The 18,496-nt window shown below is 44.4% G+C and overlaps 1 pseudogene; it reads right to left on the bottom strand.

Annotated features, from left to right (window-relative positions):
* Positions 1-15,690: 15,690 nt before the first annotated feature.
* Positions 15,691-17,767, bottom strand: LOC125546872 (F-box/LRR-repeat protein At3g03360-like; annotated as a pseudogene).
* Positions 17,768-18,496: the final 729 nt, after the last annotated feature.

Raw genomic sequence — 18,496 nt, 5'->3', positions numbered from 1 at the left:
CTGGTCGCTTCCCAGTCTTTTTCTAGCCTTCACCTATACTAAGCGGGAATAAAGCTTGCGCATCCAATCCTATAAACATCAAAGTTGTTCCATATGAGTCCACCATACCTATCTATACACGGTATCTACCTGCCGTTCCAAGTAAATTTGTATGTGCCAAACTCTAAACCTTCAAATAAATATCCTGCTTTGTATGCTCGAATAGCTCATGTATCAACTAGGGCTGTCCGTATCTTCCATGTTAGGCGGGTTATTCTCAAGGAGGGGGAGTATAAACTTTACCATTCTGTTTGGGAACCGCCTATAATGTGTGTAGCATGGAAGATATCGCCATCTCTTGGTTGTTATGTTGATAGTGAAAGTATATCGCTCAAAATATTATTCATCTCTATTTCAAAACCGAGCTCTAGCACCTCTACAAATCCCTGCTTCCCTCTACGAAGGGCCTATCTATTTACTTTTATGTTGAGTCATCATCCTCTTATTAAAAAGCACCAGTTGGAGAGCACCATTGTCATTTGCATACATTACTGTTAGTTTACATTGAGTATGACTTGACTGGATCCCTTTTACCATGAATTAAAATGTCTAGTCAGTCCTTGATCTTTAAAGGTGCTCTGCATTTATGTTTTGCGGTCTTAGAAAGGGCTAGCTAGATACCATCTTGTTATATCATATTATGATTGTTTTAAGAAAGTGTTTTCATCTTAGATTTATTATTATTGCTCGCTAGTTGATTATGCCATTGATATGAGTAAACATGAGACCTAAGAGTTATTGTGAATATGGTTAGTTTATAATTTTTGTTGAAAACTTGAATGCTGGCTTTACATATTTACAACAACAAGAGCAAACAGAGTTTGTAAAAGTTTTTCTTTATCACTTTTAGTTTGTCAACTGAATTGCTTGAGGACAAGCAAAGGTTTAAGCTTGGGGAGTTGATACGTCTCCGTCGTATCTACTTTTCCAAACACTTTTGCCCTTGTTTTGGACTCTAATTTGCATGATTTGAATGGAACTAACCCGGACTGACGTTGTTTTCAGCAGAATTGTCGTGGTGTTATTTATGTGCAGAAACAAAAGTTCTCGGAATGACCTGAAACTTCACGGAGATTATTTTTGGAAATAATAAAAAATACTCGCAAAAGATCAAGACCAGGGGGCCACACCCTAGCCACAAGGGTGGGGGGTGCGCCTGCCCCCCTAGGCGCACCCCCCTACCTCATGGGCCCCCTGGAGCTCCTCCGACCTCAACTCCAACTCTATATATTCGTGTTCGGAGAGAAAACATCAAGGAGAAGGATTCATCGTGTTTTACGATACGGAGCCGTCGCCAAGCCCTAAAGTCTCTCGGGAGGGCTGATCTGGAGTTCGTTCGGGGCTCCGGAGAGGGGAATTCGTCGCCATCGTCATCATCAACCATCCTCCATCACCAATTTCATGATGCTCACCGCCGTGCGTGAGTAATTCCATCGTAGGCTTGCTGGACGGTGATGGGTTGGATGAGATTTATCATGTAATCTAGTTAGTTTTGTTAGGGTTTGATCCCTAGTATCCACTATGTTCTGAGATTGATGTTGCTATGACTTTGCTATGCTTAATGCTTGTCACTAGGGTCCGAGTGTCGTGATTTCAGATCTAAACCTATTATGTTTTCATGAATATATGTGAGTTCTTGATCCTATCTTGCAAGTCTATAGTCACCTACTATGTGTTATGATCCGGCAACCCCGAAGTGACAATAATCGGGACCACTTCCGGTGATGACCGTAGTTTGAGGAGTTCATGTATTCACTATGTGTTAATGCTTTGGTCTGGTACTCTATTAAAAGGATGCCTTAATATCCCTTAGTTTCCGCTAAGACCCCGCTGCCACGGGAGGGTAGGACAAAAGATGGCATGCAAGTTCTTTTCCATAAGCACGTATGACTATATTCGGAATACATGCCTACATTACATTGATGAATTGGAGCTAGTTCTGTGTCACCCTAGGTTATGACTGTTACATGATGAACCACATCCAGCATAATTCTCTATCACCGATCCATTGCCTACGAGCTTTTCATATATTGTTCTTCGCTTGTTTACTTTTTCGTTGCTATTATTACCATCACTACAAAATACCAAAAACATTACTTTTGCTATCGTTACCTTTTGCTACCATTACCACTACTATCATATTACTTTGCTACTAAATACCTTGCTGCAGATATTAAGTTTCCAAGTGTGGTTGAATTGACAACTCAGCTGCTAATACTTGAGAATATTCTTTGGCTCCCCTTGTGTCGAATCAATAAATTTGGGTTGAATACTCTACCCTCGAAAAATGTTGCGATCCCCTATACTTGTGGGTTATCAATCATGCAAAGCAATATGACAATGAATGCTCAAGTCATGTATATGATGATGATGGAAGTTGCATGGCAATATATCTTGGAATGGCTATGGAAATGCCATGATAGGTAGGTATGGTGGCTGTTTTGAGGAAGATATAAGGAGGTTTATGTGTGATAGAGCGTATCGTATCACGGGGTTTGGATGCACCGGCGAAGTTTGCACCAACTCTCGAGGTGAGAAAGGGCAATGCACGGTACCGAAGAGGCTAGCAATGATGGAAGGGTAAGAGTGTGTATAATCCGTGGACTCAACATTAGTCATAAAGAACTCACATACTTATTGCAAAAGTCTACTAGCTATCGAAACAAAGTACTACGCACATGCTCCTAGGGGAATAGATTGGTAGGAAAAGACCATCGCTCGTCCCCGACCACCACTCATAAGGAAGACAATCAACAAATAAATCATGCTCTGACTTCATCACATAACGGTTCACCATACGTGCATGCTACAGGAATCACAAACTTCAACACAAGTATTTCTACAATCCACAACTACCCACTAGCATGACTCTAATATCACCATCTTTATATCGCAAAACTATTGCAAGGAATTAAACATATCATATTCAGTGATCTACAAGTTTTATGTAGGATTTTATGACTAACCATGTGAATGACCAATTCCTGTCATCTCTCTAAATAGATATAAGTGAAGCAAGAGAGTTTAATTATTTCTACAAAAGATATGCCCACACTCTAACAAATATAGGTGAAGCAAAAGAGCATTCTACAAATGGCGGTTTTCTATGTAAAGAGAAACAGGCAATCCAAACTTCAAATGATATAAGTGAAGCACATGAAGCATTCTATAAAGCCATACTCAAAAGATATAAATGAAGTGCATAGAGCATTCTATAAATCAACCAAGGACTATCTCATACCAGCATGGTGCATAAAATAAAAATAAAAACTAAATGCAAAAGACGCTCCAAGATCTGCACATATCACATGAATGAAATGAATCCAAAAACATACTGATACTTGTTGAAAAAAGAGGGGATGCCTTCCGGGGCATCCCCAAGCTTACACACTTGAGTCTACTTGAATATTTACTTGGGGTGCCTTGGTCATCCCCAATATTGAGCTCTTGCCTCTCTTCCTTCTTCTCATATCGAGACCTTCTCGATCATCGAACACTTCATCCACACAAAACTTCAACAGAAAACTCGGTAAGATCCGTTAGTATAATAAAGCAAATCACTACTCTAAGTACTATTGCAAACCAATTAATATTTTGTTTTTGCATTATAGCTACTGTAGTATAACTTTTCCATGGCTTAATCCACCGATATAATTCGATAGTTTCATTAAAACAAGTAAACTATGCATCAAAAACAGAATCTGTCTAAAACAGAACAGTCTGTAATAATCTGAACATTCACCATACCTATGTTACTCCAAAAATTCTACCAAATTTAGGAAAAATAAAAAATTTGTATAGAAAGACAGTGCAAAAAGTTTCAGAACTGTTTGACGTTCCAGTAAAAAATGTAAAATCGCGCACTACAGCCAAAGTTTCTGTTCTACACCGTACAAACCAACAAGCATTGTGAACATCCTAAAGGCAAACCTTGGCACATTATTTTATAATACAATGGAATTGTACAGGGGGATAATTGTTTTTGTTGAAATGTTTCTGTAATTAAGATTCACAAAGTTTCCATGGGCATGAACAAAGTTCAAGGACGCCCTCCACTTTCACAATGCTCGTCTATCTCACTTTCACTTTTCTTTTTGAAAAGTTTTGGTTTCCCCTCTTTATTTTTGTTTTTAAACTATATAAAAGCACACATCAGAAATAAATGACTCTCTAAAACTTCCGGGTTGTCTCCCTGGCAGCGCTTTCTTTAAAGCCATTAAGCTAGGCATATAGTGCTCAAGTAATGAATCCACCTGGATCCCAAGGTACATCAAAGCCAATTTTAATTAACAATGATTTATAATTTAGTAGTGAGCACAAAGTAACATATATCATGCAAAAACGAAGTCTAACTCTCTTCCTATGCATCGGCATGTCATAAAAGAACAATTCATGCACACATAGTAAAGGCTAATGCATAGTATAAACAGTTTCTTGCAATTTTATCGTATTGGAAACATAGAGAGGTGGAGATATGGTTCCTCTCTCATAATAATTGCAAGTAGGAGAAGCAAGCACATGCATATTATATTCATCAAAATTATCATGTGTAATAGTAAAACGCAACCCATCAATATAATCCTTAATAAGTGCACACTTCTCCGATATAGTGTAGTCGGGAGAATTCAAAAAGATAATAGGGCTATCATGCGTGGGTGCAATAGCAACAATTTCATGTTTAACATAAGGAACTATAGCAAGTTAATCTCCATGAGCATAATTTATATTGGCATCTTGGCCACAAGCATAGCAAGCATCATCAAAAAGGGATATTTCAAGAGAATCAACGGGATCATAACAGTCATCATAGCAATCATCCTTCGGTAAGCACGAAGGGAAATTAAACAATGTATGAGTTGAAGAGTTACTCTCATTAGAAGGTGGGCACGGGTGATCAATCCGCTCTTCCTCCTTTTGTTCTTCGCTCTCCTCCTCATCTTTTTCATCCTATGAGCTCACAATGTCATTAATTTCTTCTTCCATGGACTCCTGCAAAATATTAGTCTCTTCTTGGACAGCGGAGACTCTCTCAATAAAATCATCAATATCGGAATTGAATTCATAGTTCTCATAGCAATATTTAAGGATAGCTAAATTTTCAGGTCTATAAAATGAATCATCAAAATTTTCACACTCTTTAAACAAAGATTCAATTTCATAAGCACCCATAAAAGCAACAAATTCTTCTATTTGTTCCACATCATAGTAATCATATATACCATTAGCATAAGAAGCCAAGGTTTTATCATCATTAAATTTGCATGAAAAGGGAAGGTGTGGAGCCTTCATCCTAGAGCAACAAGTATAATCGTATCTCAAGCATAGTTCCCAAGCGTATCAATGCAACATATGAATTTGATCCCATAATAGTTTCCCTTTTTGAGTCAAGCGGTAATCCCTAAAGTATTCACGTTGATCCAACGTGTCTCCCATTACATAATTTAATGGGGTTTTCTCAGGATTATCAAAGTAATACATAATATTTTTCACATAACCAACACCGAGGGTTTTAGGAGGTTCCCCATCTCCATGAGTAGCAAGTACACCTAAATTTTTTTGTATTTCGTGTTCCATATCCATAACTAAAGATAGAGAACAACTTAGAACAGCAAATAAAAATTACTTAGTGATAAAGCAAACAAGCACACACGAGAATATTCACCCCACGCTATTGCTCCCCGGCAATGGCGCCAGAAAAAGGTCTTGATAACCCACAAGTATAGGGGGTCAATTGTAGCCTCTTTCGACAAGTAAGAGTGTCGAACCCAACGAGGAGCTAAAGGTAGGACAAATATTCCCTCAAGTTCTATCGACCACCGATACAACTCTACGCACGCTTAACGTTCGCTTTACCTAGAACAAGTATGAAACTAGAAGTACTTTGTATGTGTTTTTGGATAGGTTTGCAAGAATATAAAGTGCACGTAAATAAAAATTAGGGGTTGTTTAGATAAAGAAGCAATAAAGTTAGTATAGATAGTATGAAAAAGTGGTGGTAGGAGTTGCGAAATTGTCCCTAAGCAATTGACTACGTTACTAGACCGATAGCAAGTTTTATGTGGGAGAGGCCACTACTAGCATGTCATCCCTGATTTGCAATTCTATGCACTTATGATTGGAACTATTAGCAAGCATCCGCAACTACTAACGTTCATTAAGGTAAAACCCAACCATAGCATTAAGATATATTGGCCCCCCTTCAATCCTGTATGCATCAATTTCTATGCTAGGCTGAAGTTTCTGTCACTCTTTCCCTCCAATACATAGTCCTATCAACATACAACTAACCCTATGGTGTGATCCACGTGCGCGCTCATATGATGGGCACCAAAGGACAATAACATAACCACAAGCAAATTAAATCAATCATAACAATTCATCAACCATCGATAGGACAACAAAAATCTACTCAGACATTATAGGATGGCAACACATCATTGGATAATAATATGAAGCATAAAGCACCATGTTCAAGTAGAGGGTACAGCGGGTTGCGGGAGAGTGGACCGCTGTAGATAGAGGGGGGAAGGTGATGGAGATGTTGGTGAAGATGGCGGAGGTGTTGGTGAAGATCGCGGTGATGATGGTGGTGGCCACGACAGCGTTCCGGCGCCACTGGAAGAGAAGGGCAGAGGGGGGACCTTCTTCTTATTCTTCTTCTTCCTTGACTTCCTCCCTATATGGGAGAAGGGTTTCCCCTTTGGTCCTTGGCCTCCATGGCGGCGGAGGGGCGAGAGCCCCTCTGAGATTGGATTTGTCTCTCTGTCTCTCTCTGTTTCTGCGTTCTCAGATTCCGCCCTTTCAGTGTTTCTTATATTCCCGGAGATTCGTAACTCCGATTGGGCTGAAATTTTAACACGATCTCTATGCGGATATTAGCTTTCTTGCGGTGAAAGAAAGGCACCAACCGCCTTACGGAGTGGCCATGAGGGTCAGGGGAGCGCCTACCCCCTGCCTCGTGGCCCCCTCGGGCATTGTCTCGCGTTGTTTTTTCTTCCCAAAAATCACATATATTCCAAAGAAATCTCCGTCAATTTTTATCCCGTTTGGACTCCGTTTGATATGGATTTACTGCGAAACAAAAACATGCAACAAACAGGAACTGGCACTGGGCACTGGATCAATATGTTAGTCCCAAAAATAGTATAAAAAGTTGCCAAAAGTATATGAAAGTTGTAGGATATTGACATGGAACAATAAAAAATTATAGATACGACGAAGACGTATCACACCGCGGCCTAGAATACTCGGAATCTTACAGTAGCCAACATGATACCAAGTTTGATTTGCTCAAGGTTGTAATCCGCCAAGTGCCCACAAGATCTGCGAATTATAAAGACTTCAGGCTAATTGCGTTTTTCAACCGCGATCTCGCCTATTTGACAGGTCACTGCGGTAAGTGGATAAATCTACACGTCCATCGCAGGATCATACATCCTCCATGGTTCTCTGATGCCATTGAAGACAAGGGCTTCATTTACAGTGTCGACTCATTCTATGGCTGGACGTATTGCTAGCCTACTCCAGTCATCACTACAAACAGTTGTTACAGTAGTATGTTACTTTCCTATGATATCATAGTGGCTTGCTTATATTACTGTCAACATTTACTGAAAAATATTCATGCTCATAACATGTTGTTCTTAAGATGGACTACATTAAGAGCCCTTTTTTATTTGAATCCAACTTGATATGATGGTGTAGACCGCCTAGTGTCCCTACCCTTCCTAATCCCAGAACCTTTCAAAGAAAAGCGGCATGGCAGTTGCAGGTGGTTCCTGACTCGATCAAACGACGGCGAACGATTGATGATCGTTCGCATGTACCGGACGTGTTGTTTCGCGGAATACAATCACAGTCATTTCAAGGTCTTTGAGTAGGATCCCAGTTTCTCTGGGTTTTCAGGAATTTTTGACTGGAGGCTGGTAAGTAGCCTTGGTACACGCTTTCTGTTTCTCAAACTGAATTATCTGATTAACTAGGAGATAACCGACGGCAAGGATCATGATGGCAGCGCGGTTTCGTTCATCAGGCAAAACTATGTGTACACAACATACCATGCGTCTCTGCATGCACCATACCCTGATATGAATCGCCACGATCTGCAGCCCAAAGTAGGAGAGAGGGTCGCAAGTATCAGACTTCGACCTACTGGCTGGAGTTTCCCCCATCAAGCACCCATCTGGTTCAAGCCGTCAACCAATCTCCACAACTTAATAAATAATGACGTCTAACTGAGCCAGTTAGTTAGATGTGTACACTTGGTGTAGTAGGATCTTTATTTAGTTTGATGCATACACTTGTTCTTTTTTGGTGGCCCTTTTATAATGATGGCTGATGTTTGGTTTGGAAGAGAGAGCTGTGTCTTTACTCTTCTGGCCTGCTTACTGCTTCTGTTGCACCCCCAGCACTGGTTGCCGCTGCTGCTGTTTTTAATGTACAATCAGTAGTATATTTCGTCTGTTGGTTGAATAAATATGTTGTTAGAACGACAAACCCAATGTTTTGGAAGTCGTTGCATGATCTGATCCTTTAGTGCCCTGTACCGTACATAGCGCATATTATTTTTCATAGGAACACATTTTCCACTTTTTGAGTGGTACACATTTGTTGATAACATGCAGCCCACTGATGAAGGCCCAATAGAGGAGCCCATAATTAACTGGAAGGAAGGCTCTCACATGAATCTGACCCAGGTACATGCTCATGGTCCCTTAAACATAAATAAGTAAATAAATAAAGCTAAATGCTCATGTACTAGTTCTTTAAATTCACGATTTAACAGGAGGATATTATTTCCTATGATAGTGTCGTTACATTCAGTCGATATAATTCTTAGGCAAAGATAGCGACCAGTCTTCTTTCTCCCACCATTTTCTTCCTGCAACCAGCGGACCCATGCAAACTGTAGTCAACGTCGTAAATAGTTTCAGTCTATTTTTATTTTTCAATAAGAATGTCCAACCCAGCCAGCACATTGGCGACATCACTTTATCCTCCGCCTTGGTGCGCTCGCCACGGTACCGCCGTCCGGCCCTGTCAACGTAGTGAATGAGGACTGTAGTTGTTAGTATGACAGTACGGACCCACCAGGTCCACTCCCGAACATAAGCAAAGCGCCTCTTTTACTACTCAGATGCACCCCCTCATTTTTTTTACTCTAATCCACCCTGTTGATATCCGGGACTCACATCATTTTCAACGTATAATCAATTAACAACAGAATTGCACAATCTTTTTTTGAGGATTTGTTCAGAGGAGCAGGCTATAAACTGGGTTGTGCGGTCTCTGTGGCCCGTCTAACAACATGACCAGCCCAGCAGTTTTTTATTTGGGAAAATAGGTAGGCCACTATTTCTTTTTGAAGAATGCCCAAAATAGGCCTATTTGTTTTCTTCGACTTACTGGGCTGCAAATCTTTCAAGACGAGGAGGGATGCATTCCGGCCAGACCAAAGAGTTTGGTCAGTATCTGTTAAAAGTAAATGGGAAAATTAGTTTCTTTTTTTGTTTTTGTTCTTCACTGATATTTTATATTTCATTGGATTTTACATGACATAGTATTAAATTATTTTTAAATTTGTTTTAGTATGGCTAATAAATTTTGGATTAAGAATATTTTGTTTCCCAGCAAAAAATTGCGAATTTTCAATTTTGTATCCCTGGCACTGACCAGAAAATGGGGAGAAATTCTAAAAATGAAAAATGGGCTGCAATAAATTCCATATAAATTAGAAAATGAGTAAAAATTATAAAAATAATAACAAATGGGCTGTACACACCACAAATTTTGTATGCAAGGCTTTGTCAGTCAACACACGATTCTAGTAGCAGTGACTGTTAGATGTCCATCCAACGGCCGACGTGCTTTTTCAATCTCTGGTCTTCCTACTCCAGCTGCCTAAACCAGTGCCGACGGGACTGCCTGCTCCCTCCTCTTGTGGCCCGCTGTCATGCCGCGCAGACTTCACCGGCCCACCCTACTCCCTCCACTGGCCTGGCCGCACATAATTAACTGCCTCCTTATTACGCGAAAAAAAGATTCCTCTCACTGACATCTGAGACGCACCGGTTCGAAGGCTGACCTGTGGGCCTACTAAGTTGACGCGTATGCATGGCTTTGTCAACTTAGTCAACAAACGATTCTAGCAGCAGTGACTGTTGGATTTGAATCGAACGGTCCTGTTGTTTCTTTAATTGCTGCTCTTCTTACACCAGCCGCCCAAACCAGCGCCGGTGAGACCGCCTGCTCCTGCCTCCAGTGGTCGGCTGTGCTGCTGTTGAGGCCTCAGCGCCCCCTACTACTCTCACCGCTGGCCAGGCCCTGCGGCGATGGCAGGCTCACACCGCAGCTGAACCAATGAACCCTCGTACTCCTCTCCGCATGGGCATCCACTGCCGCATTTTTCCCGGCTCCGCGTCATCCCCTTCCTAGGCCCCGCCATCGTCCACCGCCCTGGTGCTCATGGCGCGTCATGGTCAACGTGGTCAACGAACGACATCCATCGGACGTGGACTTTACGTGGAGAGGCTAACAACTGGGTCCATGACCGCACACAAGAAAATGCCTCCTTATTACACGCAAAACAATGATTCCTCCACCTGACATCTGGGACCCACTAGAAGGGCATCTTTATTTTCGAAAAAAAGTTCCCCTGTTGACAGGTCGGACTCACCAGTTATATCTTCGCACACAAGGAAGTGCCTCCTTATTATGCACAAAAAATGAATACCCCCCCTGCTATCTGGGACCCAACATAGTGGGAGGCTGGCATATGGGCCTACTAAGTTGACGGGGATGGAGGCCTTTGTCAACTTAGTCAATATGAATGATTCTAGCTCCAGTGACCGTACGAAGTCCATCCAACGGTCGTAGTGCTTCTTCAACCTCTGGTCTTCTTGCTCCAGCCACCCAAAGCAGCGCCGGTCATGCCGCCTGCTCCTGCCTCCCATGGCCGGCTATGCTGCCGCGGAGGCCTCACCACCCCTACTACTCCCACCGCTGGCCAGGCCCTACGGTGACGGCAGGCTCACACCGCAGCCGAACCAGTGAACCCTCGTACTCCTCTCCGCGTGGGCATGCATTGTCGCGTCTTCCCCGGCTCCGCATCGTCCCCTTCCTAGGCCTCGTCGTCGTCCACCGCCTTGGTGCTCTCGACGTGGCATGGTCAATGTGGTCAACGACTGACTTTCATCGGAAGAGTACTGTACGTGGAGAGGCTGACAGTTGGGTCCACGGCCGCAGCAAGGAAGTGCCTCCTTATTACGCGGAAAATAATGATTCCTCCACCTGACAGCAGGGACCCACCGGACTGGCCATCATATTTCACGAAAAAATGATTTGTCCCGCTGGCTGCTGGGACCCACCAGCTACATCTTCGCACGCAATGAAGTGCCTGACAGTCGGGACCCACCTGGTCGAAGCGTACGTAGCGTTGTCATTTTGGTCGCGAACGTGTACGTACATACTGGTTGATGTAGAGGCGCGCACGTAGCATGTACACGTACATACAGCGGCCAGGGTGCAAGAAAGAAAATACGGCCACGTACGTACATACGGGCGGGGTCTCGAACGCCTACTCACGCATACGTATGGCCAGGGCTCGTGTACATGGCTGGGTCGGAATGGAGAAGCTGCGTCATCGTCGTGTACATGGGGAGGCAACGGAACACATCGTGTTCATCGGGAGGTAACGGAATGCGTGTTGTTCATCGGGAGCCAACCGGCTTGGATGGAACAGCCGATGGAAGCGAGGCCTGGCGTACCGCAGAACGGAGGAAACGGCCTTGTGTTCGACCGGCCACGGTCGAAACAGGATCCTATTCATCGGGAGGGGTCTGGCATACCGCAAAACGGAGGAAACAGACCTCCTACGATGGAAACGGGGTCTTGTGGATCGGGAGGGGTGTGGCATATCGCAAAACGGAGGAAACGGACTTGTGTTGGAGCGCTACGGTCGAAACGGGGGTCCTGTTCATTGGGAGGGGGTGTGGTGTACCGCAAAACGGGACTCCACGGGATACTGTTCATCATCACCGTCGACTGCCTCCACGGGTTACTGTTCATCCACTGTCGACTTTCTCCAGCCTCCACCTGCGACTGTTCATCCACGGGCTCCTGCTCATCTAGCCTCCACCGCGCGCTCCTCCACCAGCTACCGTTCAACCAGCCCTCTCCACGGGGTCCTGTTCAACCACCCCTCCACGGGCTACTGTTCATCCAGCCCTCCACCGGCTACTGTTCAACCAGCCCTCCACCGGCTACTGTTCATCCAGCCCTTCACGGGGTCCTGTTCATCCAGCCCTCCACGGGGTCATGTTCATCCACCGGCTTGATCGATCGGGGTACTCTTCATCCAGCGGCAACGGCCTCTGCTACCACGGGGTCCTGTTCATCCGACCCCCCACTGAGAACTATTCATCCACCCCCAACAACGCTCACTGTTCATCCGGAGGCAGCATCGATCGGCTTCAGTTAGCAGTAGTAGCGAAGGAATCGCTCGATCGGGTTCAGTTAACAGCCATCGATCGATCGCTCGGGTTCAGTAACGCGTAGCATGCAGTGCAATCGCTCGGGTTCAGTTAACAGCAAGGGATCGATCGATCGCTCGGGTTTAGTAACGCGTAGCCTACAGTGCAATCGCTCGGGTTCAGTTAGAGCGCAACGCCTCACACACACGTGTGTACGTACGAGAGAAACGCGCATCGCTTGGCCCCCGACTACCCACCGTAACCGGGAACTCCCCGATATTTTCCTCGCTCTCGCTTCTACCATGGTTTTTCCCGTCATGGACGACCCAAAGAATGTCATGCAGTTGCGTCTCCGGCCCACCCAGAATGAAAAGCTCATTTTCTGTCATGATTTTTTGTCATAGAAGTAGGACCCCACCACATCTATGATGATACCGGGTTTTGTCACAATTATCGTCATAGAAGTGTCATAAGTATGACAGAAAATTTCTTCTTTCAGCCCAAAATGTCACGGATGTGTCTTTTTTTATAGTGTCTTCCTATGCTTTCCATTCGCAATCATGTGAACGAATTGTGTATTGGCATCCCCTTGGACAACCTTGAGAACCTTAGCACGCAATGCTCATTTGAGCTCCTCTTCTCTAAGAAGAGCCCATAAGCGTTGCTCAGCTTCGGATTTCGTGGTCTGGTCCGCCACATTGAGAAGGTTCACTTCTGCTTTTAAGTCTAGAGCATCTATTAACTGGGTGAGTCGCTCCTTTTTTTGTTTGTAAATCCCACTCTCGTTTCTGGCCCAACCCCATAAGAATTGTCTCAGATGTCTAATCTTGTTTTGCCATCTCTCTACACTTGATCGTCCACTAACAGGCTTCGCCCATTCACATGCTACGATGTCCATGAAATTCTCTTTCTCGAACCAACTTAGTTCGAAAGAGAAAGCGTTCTTGTTTCCAATATGTGTTGCATCTCCCGAGTCAACTAGCAATGGTGTGTGATATGAGATCGCCCTCTTTATCGCATGCACCGACACTAATGGGTACTTTTGTTCCCATTCCACACTGGCAAGCACCCTATCCAACTTCTCATACGTTGGAGTGGGCAACATATTGGACCATGTAAACTGCCTACCTATGACTAAGACTCTCGATAATCATGTTGAACATCATGGACCAACGTCCATCAAAATTATCATTGTTTTTTTCATCTCTCATTCGAATAATATTGAAATCCCCTCCGACTAGGATTGGAAGAGTTTCATCCCCACAAATCCGCACCAAGTCCGCTAGGAAATCTGGTTTAAGTTCGGGTTGGGCCGCTCCATATACAGCTACCAGAGACCATCGGAAGCCATCCAACTTTGATCTCACCCGAAACTTGACCGCAAAATCCCCTTGAACCACATTAATCACCTCTAACGTTTCGCACCTAACACCCAACAATATCCCACCGGATCTTCCTCTAGGAGGTAAATAGTGCCAATCAAAACCAATTCCGCCGGATAAAGTTCCAAGGAACTGTGAGGTGAAATTATCTCGTCCTGTTTTGAGTAGTGCAATAAAATATAGTTTTTGCTCTATCGATGTCTCTGCTAAGAACATTCTTTTAGCCAAGTCAACTAGACCTCTGTTATTCCAAAAGATTCCTTTCATAGATCATCATGGAATTTTTTCTTAAGCTTAACCCTAGCACTTCTACGAACAACCGAAGTAGGATACACTTTCCTTTTCCAGGGTCTCTTGGTCTCATCCCCATCAACATTCCTATCCTTATTACCGGAAAAACTCGAGACAATACCTTCCATCACTAAAGGCTCTACATTATCCTCAGTTTCTGACCCCTCTTCGCCTTCGGCCTCCGTATTAGGCATGAGATCATTACATAAGCTTTCAAGGGCTGATATCCCTAAATTTTTCATATCATCGTCATTCATAGGTCTAACAGCCACGAGGTTATGAATAATTTCAAATGCCCGCTCCGCTCCTAAGTCTAAAATGTCATTCACAGATTTCGCGACTTCCTTCTCAGTCGACCCCAATGAGACTCCTAAGTTATGTGCCTTATCGATAATTTCATGTTCAGAGAAATGCAAAATTGAACAACTCTTATTAAAGCCATACATGTAGTTGCCTCGACATCTCGAAGCTTGGCCGCCCTCATGGCACGCCCTAACTGCAGGTCATCTGCATCTCGTTGCTCCTGGATCCGGTTGCTGACACGCCTGCCAGCCGATACCGGATCCATGATCCCACCAAAAGCGATAAGCTCCTCTGTAGACCTCTCCCGAGGTGTCTGCTCCCCGCTCCCACGCCCACCCCTCATTGCCGGTGAAGATGGGTAAGGCGCGGTCGAGCAAGCACCGCCAACGGAAGCAAGGGGAGAGCCAGACCGCGGAGCCTCCTGCTCGACAGTCCCACTCCCCACCAAACCGTCACAACGGCTTGAAACCGTCATGGGAGAGGGGGAGCTGCGGGCCTCCTGCCAGTGCCCCTCCCCACCACGCCTGGGGCTCGCTAGGGGTGAGGGGGCGGTGTAGGCCTCCTGCCCGCGCCCCTCCCCACAATGGTTGGGGACCGCCACAAGTGATAGGGTGGTGCGGGCCTCCTGCCCGTGACCCCTCCCACTCACGACGTCCGACCCGACGTCCGTAGCACCATCAGCCGCGGATACCATCAGGGCATGCCTCCTCTCCCCGACCGAGTCGGCGCCCGGAGTGACTGCTACCGAAGAGACACAAGCGCGGGCCTCCTGCCCGTTCGTCCCTCCGGTCACAACCGCCGCAAGACGCAGCGTAACCACCTCCGGCCCGGTGACATCCCCAGGTGTCAATGTCAAGATGTTTTGCTGGCTCAGTATCTCGGAGATGCTCATAAGGGTAGGGTATGCATGCATTGTGTGAGTGTGTGTGATCATCTATGTATGTATTGTGTTCAAATAAAATAAAACATTTGAAATGGCCAGAAAGTCACATGGCCCACCATCCAGCAACAAACCTCCAGGAAATTCCACAGCCAACCTGCTTGAGAGCCCGAGTCAATGTTGCATAGCGAAGCTCGCCATTCCCATTAAGTAAATTTTTCTATAGAAAAGAATTATTTTAATGTTCATCATCTAAGTTTAAAAAATAAAAAGACATAAATGTTGTTTTAAGGACAAAGAAAAGATGTACGAAAATTACCTTTCTATACTAGTTCCATTGATGGCTAAACGCAAACGCCACGGCCAACGATACACTGAGCAGAGGCCGAGCGTTGAGATCACATAGAGTAACGGAAAGCTTGTTTCCTTTCCTAAAAAACACTTGTTTCCTCCAAAGCAGGCCTAACTACATAACACAAAGCTTCACATCTGGTGAAACTTTTGCGGGAAGGCAAGATTTAGCATGCAGAATAACGCGCTCAGAACACCGTTTTTTTCGGCAAAACATGTGTGTATAGTGATCTTCATCAAGCCGTAGAGTGGTCTCAACAGTTAATGTCTCCAGCACAGGGGCATTTTCCACAACACGCAGAAGTAATTCAAGTTATCCCATTGCGGCTTTATATCCTGTCATATGCATACTCTTCAGATAATTATATTCACACCGCTGATGGTGCTGAGTGCCCAATGTACCCTTGTCCGCAAAACAAATGTGACCACCGGCTGTAAACTGCAAAAATGAATCGACAAGGTAGTATATACTATTAGCGCGCATATATGTTAATCCATTACACATGTATTTAAGGTCGCACCATTTGATTTTTATTGTCCAACTCAATTTTCTGGGAACACAAATTCTGTATCCATCCCAAGAAGAAGTAAAGAGTAAACTACCAACAAAAACATGATAGAAGGACTAAAAGCAAATAGGATGTGGGGCTATAGGAAAAAGAAATCTATTGTCATATATAAGAATCAAGAAGAGTACTTACATGGATCTCTAACTTCTCAATAAACGGAGCTGCCCTGAGAATGGAAACCACATTGGGCAGCTTGACGGCATCTTCAGATGTTATACCTATTAACAACTGTAAGCACCTAAGACGGGAAAGCTTGTCCGTGCTATTCAATACATATTGCGTCTGCGAGACAAAAGAACAAAGTTAGACGATGCTATATAAATTTAATTGTAATCTCAATGGCATTGCAGGAGCAAACCTCTAGCAGTGGGTTAAAAGTTTGTAACGTCAGATTTCGCACGCGGGGAATAGCATTGAGAAGTGCACTGACGGTATCTTGAAAATTTCTCTTGGAGAAACATATATCTGCATTTTCCAGCTTTGCGTCTTGATTTATAACAATAGGAACGGTGTCTCCATCATACTGAAAGGTATCAAGTTTCAGAACTCGAAGTTCAATCCTGGTTACCCTACACCGTAGAACTGTTAGGTGTCGAAGCTGGGACAACGGACGATCCAACTTTAGTTCGTCATCCAGGAAGCATCTGACTAAGCTTAGCCATTTAAGATAAATGCAGTTGGACAATACAACTTCAAGATCCCTTCTGGTGGTATCCACGAATTCCAGGTCAAGCTTTCTTAGGCTTGGAAAATCACAGAATTCAGATGGCGGTCTGAAAGATACAAAGCTAAGTTGAATGCACTCTAGACGTGATATGCTTTGAGTATCCAAGAGGTGAAATGGAAATATGTAACGGCCAACATCCCAAACTGTCTTGTTAACAGGACGTAAGTAGAAAGCAATGTTCTTTGCCTGTGATGACACAACAAAATCGACCCAATTGTTGAGATGAGCAAGCAGCATGATGTCAAATTCGAATTTGACATTGAATTCTTCAACCACCTTGCCATGGCAATTTCTCACGACTGCATTGACATTACTGATGAATTTCTGCATGTCTTTCCTTTGAAAACTATCACGGCAACACCCAGCAGCACTAGTGAAACATAATTTGTAGCAGCAAATATCGGGGACATATCTCCAATCTCTTGACAAAACGCTGGCCCTTGAAATCTCTTTAGCAGGCAGCTTTGATAAAATTGTGCAGAGCACGTCCTGCGCCAATAAAGTATACCCCTCAACATTAGAGAAGGACGGACCCAGTGTTAGATGCTCCCACACTAGGTGGAGGCACAGTGCAAGGCAGAGAGGCCGGCTCGAACAGAGGGCAACTCATCTATATTCAGCATTCACACAGAAAAGAAATTTGACATGCCTGTGGAAGATCTTCCAATTTAACGTTTGGCCTTGCTTTCTTGTAGGTTGGTTTCCCACGGATTTGGTTTGAGGATGTCCTTATGCACGCTCTATGGTTGGTCATTTGGAAACTGGAATTAACAAGGCAGAGTTCCTCAATAAACAGATTGGACAAAAGGTAAATAAGTACTTCCTAGATACATTCATTTATCCGACAAGTATTTTCGGACGGAGGGAGTAGAAAGATCATGTCGCCTAGCAAGAATCCACAATAAATCCAACATAGAGGTAAAGAAAAGGGAGGTCGAGACATATTGAGGGGCATACTTTATTGGCGCAGGTCGAACGTCACCACGGGTCGAGTAAGACGTTGCCGGCGTTTTGGTGCTCAGGAGGTCGAGAGTGGAGAGGATTCGTCCCGGAAGAGGAACCGGACCTTCAAGGAAGCGGCGGTGTATACGATTGTTGTGGCTGTTCCTGTCGATGAACCTTTGAGAAAACTATACGCGCCGATATGCAGTGACGGGGCCCGTGAAAGGAATCTAATCTGATTTATATTAAGAACAAGAAAGAACAAAACCGAGGTGGCGAGCCGAGTCCGCAGGGGTAAGGGTTTCCAACTTTTCTACGGGTAAAGGCAGCGAGAGACAGTAAGATGACTGAGGATGCCCGACCCGAGCAGTGGTGAGTCGCTCACACGGCCACGAAGACGCCGACTCCGACGCGATTGGCTGAAGATTAACGTCGACGCTGCTACGGCTAAACAGGAGGCGGGGCGGCCGTCCGCGACCAGCGTGGCAGGGTCTTGCCATTTTTCCCCGTCTGTCGCTGACCCGGCCCGGTGCAGGCTGAGG

This window comes from Triticum urartu, chromosome 3A (genome assembly GCF_056163025.1).
Source record: "Triticum urartu cultivar PI428250 chromosome 3A, HENAU_Tu73, whole genome shotgun sequence".
Lineage (NCBI taxonomy): Eukaryota > Viridiplantae > Streptophyta > Magnoliopsida > Poales > Poaceae > Triticum > Triticum urartu.
This window is presented reverse-complemented; position numbering and strand designations above follow the sequence as displayed.